At 33.5% G+C, this 5,470-nt stretch overlaps 1 pseudogene; it reads left to right on the top strand.

The window, feature by feature from the left end:
- Nucleotides 1-4,410: 4,410 nt before the first annotated feature.
- On the top strand, nucleotides 4,411-5,159 carry LOC107024850 (annotated as a pseudogene).
- The last annotated feature ends 311 nt before the right edge of the window (nucleotides 5,160-5,470 follow it).

Here is a 5,470-nt window from a genome sequence, read left to right as displayed (position 1 = left end):
AATTTGTACCAAGTTCAACGGTGGTTTTAATACTTCTCTCTTTTATTTATAACAAGTGAAATGCTACCAAAAGTGGTACTAATTAGACTTACTTTAGTAGATGAATAATTCACCTACTAACCGAACAACCATTTACTGCTTAATGGTCCATAAATTACCTGCGTAATTATTGTATATACTAAGTTGAAATGTGGAGAAGAGCAAAAAGGAAATCATTGATTAGCTACTGAAAAGTCTATACAAGCAAATGGACATTTCTTTACTTGTCTTGTATGAATTTCCATCTGTTCGCTTTTCTAGGGAAATTGACAATAATAGAAGGACTGAAATCCCAAAAACCGGCCTCTGCGCCTTCTGAGATTGATTCGAGTATTCTGAGATGAACTAGTACATGCCATTTACCCTTATGTCTATGACTGCAAAATTGTTGCATCTGTTAATTTATTGAGGTGTAGAACAAAAGGAAAACCATTGATGAGCTAATGAAAACACTAGAAAACCAAATGACTAGTTCTTTACTATGAATTCCCATATTTTTACTTTCTCTTGGAAATCAACAAAAATAGAAACCCATCCAAAAAACAAAAATAGTTGGCAAATGTATACAATACATGCATTTGTTTATTGATGAGAATGATCCCACATTGCACCGGGATGAGATCCTGCTTGGGAAACCTTGCTACATATGAGCTATCTTTTAGGTCTGGGCCATAATATGATAGGATTGGAAAAGTTCGATCACATGGTAAGATTGCTGCTCGATTTCTTGTTGCACTTTTGTTTAATAAAAGCATGTGTTTCTAGATATGTTCTCTTTTAATATAAATGTAAGTTCTCATTTTGTTTATTCTAAACGAGAGATATTCTTATATTTCCAGTAAAAAATTGGGGAGAAACGACCACCAGTATGGATTGTTATTCTCCTTTACCAAAAGATGTTGTGGTTGATATTCTATTGAGGTTGCCAGTGGAACCACTCTTGCATTTCAAATGCATGTGCAAGCATTGGTATGATATGATCAAAAGTGAGAGTTCCATAGCGAAGCATTTTCATCACAAGAACAATTGTTCACGCCTCCTCATTCGCAACTTGAAATCTGAAGAGGATGAAGACACCCTCTTTTAGTATGTTGTAGTTTCCTTGCTCCTTGAAAAAATAATTCCACGTGTGACCACTGAACAAAAAATTCTCCTTCATCTTCCAAGGGTCATTTATTTCAACAGTCAGGCTGGTCCAGTTAATGATTATTCTTGGTTTTCACGATCCTAAATCACGAGTCGTGATGGCACCTATGTTTCCAACCGATAGGTAAGTCAACCCAATAGATTTCACCAATTCAACTTAATGTGAAAATGTAAGTATCAAACTAATATCTAACATACTAAGTATTAAAAAAAATGCAGAAAATAGAAATACCAACCCAAGATTTAGTGTCATAAGTACAAGAGCTTCTACAGTAGGATACAAGTATAAACTAATATGAAAATCTAAACATAAGAGATATCCTATAAGAATGCCAAAATAACCTGATAAATAGAGGTAGATTGAAGGTGTGGGCCGCAGAATATCTTAAGCAGCATACCACAACTCCAAGATAATTCAAATAAATATTCAAATCTCCAAGAACGCGCCTGAATTTGAAATCCAATATGCCCTACAAAAGAATGCAGCAAGTGTAGTATGAGTACGAAACTACATGTACCCAGTATATCTGATGGACCGACAATGAAGATGTAGTGACGGGAGTTTATCTAATAAAAATCAATTCTTTAATTTTACAAGTCTATATTACACTTACTAGTAAAGTTTCATCACATAAAGGTAATCAACCATCCAGTAACTTCCAACCACCAAATAAAACACATAATCATCAAGAGTGAAGGATGTCATGAGATGCAATGCAATATGACACCATGGAATGATATGTCTAAGAATACCCAGTACTGTCTCAACCGTATATACATACATGATACTCCTCGAAAAACATTGAGAGTTCATGACCCATGGGGGACTCGCGAGGTTCATATACCGACATGGACGATCTCCACGTGTCTGTGCGGACGATTTCAATGCACTATCATAATATCAAACAATTTCTGCACGGAAGATCTCCACGTGCCCAAATTATAATCTTAACATCTCACCATACCTAGCACGGACGATCTCCACGTGCCCAACTTATACACAATATCATGTCAATGCATGTGCTCATATGCTTTGGCATTCTCGGGTTTTAACCCTCATTTTATAATATTAAACTTTCCCTTTATATCACCGGTACTCGTACCAATGCCCATCACACCATTGGTACGATACCCCCATCCTTCAGCCTTACCCATTATCTAATTAATTTTTTATCTTTAATTAGGAAAACATCCTTCTACAAGTCTGAAAAGTCTTAACATACCTGAAATGCCAAACATGTGTTACAATCCTCAAGATTTGGCTTTTCCCTTTCGTAAAGCTTCAAAATGTTCTCACTATAATGCAATATTTATAAGCACACGAGTTCGTAGACGCCAATAATATTATATGTCTATCCTAGATCCAGAAAGTCACTCATATCTCTAACCAAGGTCCTAATGTTGGTATAATTTATATGTCAAGTATTATATTTTGTTGAATTTCAAGCCTAGGATTATACCTCAACCCCTCCAAGTATCTTAAATTCAGTGTTAGTCATATAATATAGACCTATTATTCAATCACACATTCTAATATTATCAAAACTTGAATTGTTATCTGGTAATTATAGGAACAAACTGGAAAAGAAAAACAATGGTACACCCTCACAAAAACACACACCATATACTCCTGACCCGTTATTCCTAAGAAATTGTTATCTACCATTTGCCGAAATCATTAGGCAATTATTATTATAAAGAGTGACATTACTCCTGAAGCATTTTTTTGAAGCCTCTGCCAACCCTCTCAATAACGTGGCAAGACTGATGGTTTTAACATTGTAAAAATAAACTTAGGTTCCTAGCAAATCCTATTTATATAATCATAAAAGATGACATTCATTCAGTATATATTTAGCTAAAAAAATATTAAGATTTGTTGCACTAATTACTTGTTACCTGAAATTTGAAGTTTGATGTGTCCTCTGATGTTCGTCCGCCCACGTTAATTCTCGCCGTTCTATCTCTTTTTTTCTTTACCTAATAATTATAAACCTAAATGCTAAATCCCACTAATTTATTATATATATATATATATATATATATATATAGAGAGAGAGAGAGAGAGAGAGAGAGGGGTCAACTCATATACACTATTAAATAATTTGACCCATAACTTTTAACTAAAATTAATTATGTATAAAAATTATATGTCCGTCAAATAAATAGTCACAGTTAAATAACTACTTAAAAAATTGTATTTAATACTTACAACATGTGTCTTTTTTATAGAAAACTGAGTAGTTTTCAAAACAACCTAGCGGGTTATTATATTAGTGCAGGAATGTTTTTGTGGATACGGTCAGGGGCAGATCTATGGGTACCCGTGAGGGTGCCACGGCACCCACTGATCTCGAATTTTTTTTTGTATATATATGTATATATGTATAAGAAAGTTAATATATAATGTCTTTTACACCTTCTAAACAATATCGATAATAGTCCAATTGGCAAAGCAGGCCATTTGCCACATGCGCAGCCCAGGATTGAACCCCGATTTCAACGTTAACTTTTTCTTTCTTTCTTTCTTTTTTTCATTTTTATTCAGCTTTTTCTTTTTTTTTTGTCATTTTTATGAATGTGAAGGTTTTCCCCTTCCATTCATTCTTATTTATTTATTAGTATCTTTTATTAATTCGAATCGACTCTTATTCACATAATTAATTCTGAAGTTTCTTTACTTTCTATTTTATTAATTATTATTAATCCTTTGATATGAGTGTCGCGTGTTTATTCTTTTATCAGTTAATGAGTATTGAATTATGAATGTGACATAAATATTATTAAGAATCTATTTTAATAGTGGTTTTAAAAGAATATTAAAGCTTTAAAAAATGGTGAATATTATAATTAGAGTTCTTTTAGTTTGAAGTTTTTTTCGATCTTCACCAACGTTCTTGGTAAGTACAATGACTAGATTGAATTATATTTTGTATTCTCTTTGTTATATTTCGTAACAATACATATAGTCAATATATTAAGTTAACACAATTATATAGTGTATAAAAGCTCAAATTTTAGTATGAAATTCTTTTTTTCCTCAAAGTTTAAGTGAATAAAGCCACTAATTTTTAAAAAGAAATAAACATTGGATTTTAGTTAGTATCTAAAACAAAATATTACTAACTTTCATATTAATCGATTTTTTTTATAAAGGTCGAAAAAAGATAAATAACTCGACTGTAACCTAAAATTAAAGAACAACCGACCCTCTTTACTTGAACAATGTGGCACCCAGGACCTCCAAATCCTAGATCCGCCTCTGGATACGGTTACCGCTTGAGTTTGTGGAATCCTACCACCAGAGTGTTCCGGTGTCTGCCTCCTTGGCCTTTTCTAACTGAGCACTTATTATGTAACTATGATCATGTATTCGAATTGTGGTTTGACCCGTTGACTCATGATTATAAGGTTGTTTGGATTCAATTATTGTTTGATAATTGGGTAAAGGGACTGGGACAGGGTTATTACCTTCACATATTTGTTTGTGTCTATTCCTCATGTCTTAACTCATGGAAGAACCTACAATTTCCTTCCAGTTTTACCTCAGGTTCGCCCTATTCAATCACATATCTCAACGGGGTTTATTATTGCTGTTTTAGGAGCCTAGATAATAATATATGCAAGATTCAGTCATTTGCCATGGACATCGAACATTTTGGTGAGATGCAGGGCCCATATATTCTAGGTAAACACTGGGGAGGCTTATAATGCATGACGACTAGCTTGCAATGTTAGTCAGTGATGTGTGTATGACATCCATATATGAAATGAAATAAGATGGAAGTTGGTCCAAAGTGTTAATAGCTAAACCTCATATAGATGATGCCCATTTGCCTAAAGGTATAAGGGAGAATGAAAAGATTGCTTTGGAATAGGCAGAAACTTCACAACTAGTGCTATATGAGAGTCAGGACTATGATAATACTGAACTTAAAATTTCGTGTAAAAGCTATTTCAATTTTCCATTTTAGAGTCTTTTGTGACAATTGATTCATTAGAAGAAAATAGACTGAGAACGCCTTTAAGGCGAGAAGAATTGAGTGTCCTTGAAGATTTATTGCTCGTATACTCTTCTTGGGGAAATATGTAGCTTTATATTCTCATGACATCTTGGATTTTATGTTGTTTTGAAAGATTTCATAGATTACCTCGCTGGAGATGCTCGTTCATCCTTATTTAATTGAAGCCTATGTGTGTGTTTGTTACCAAGGAAAATATTTTCATGGGAGATATGTTATATTATCTGTTCAGACTCCTTCATTTCATTTCTTTGTGCGTTGAA

This window comes from Solanum pennellii, chromosome 7, assembly GCF_001406875.1.
Source record: "Solanum pennellii chromosome 7, SPENNV200".
In the NCBI taxonomy this organism is placed as follows: domain Eukaryota; kingdom Viridiplantae; phylum Streptophyta; class Magnoliopsida; order Solanales; family Solanaceae; genus Solanum; species Solanum pennellii.
This window is presented reverse-complemented; position numbering and strand designations above follow the sequence as displayed.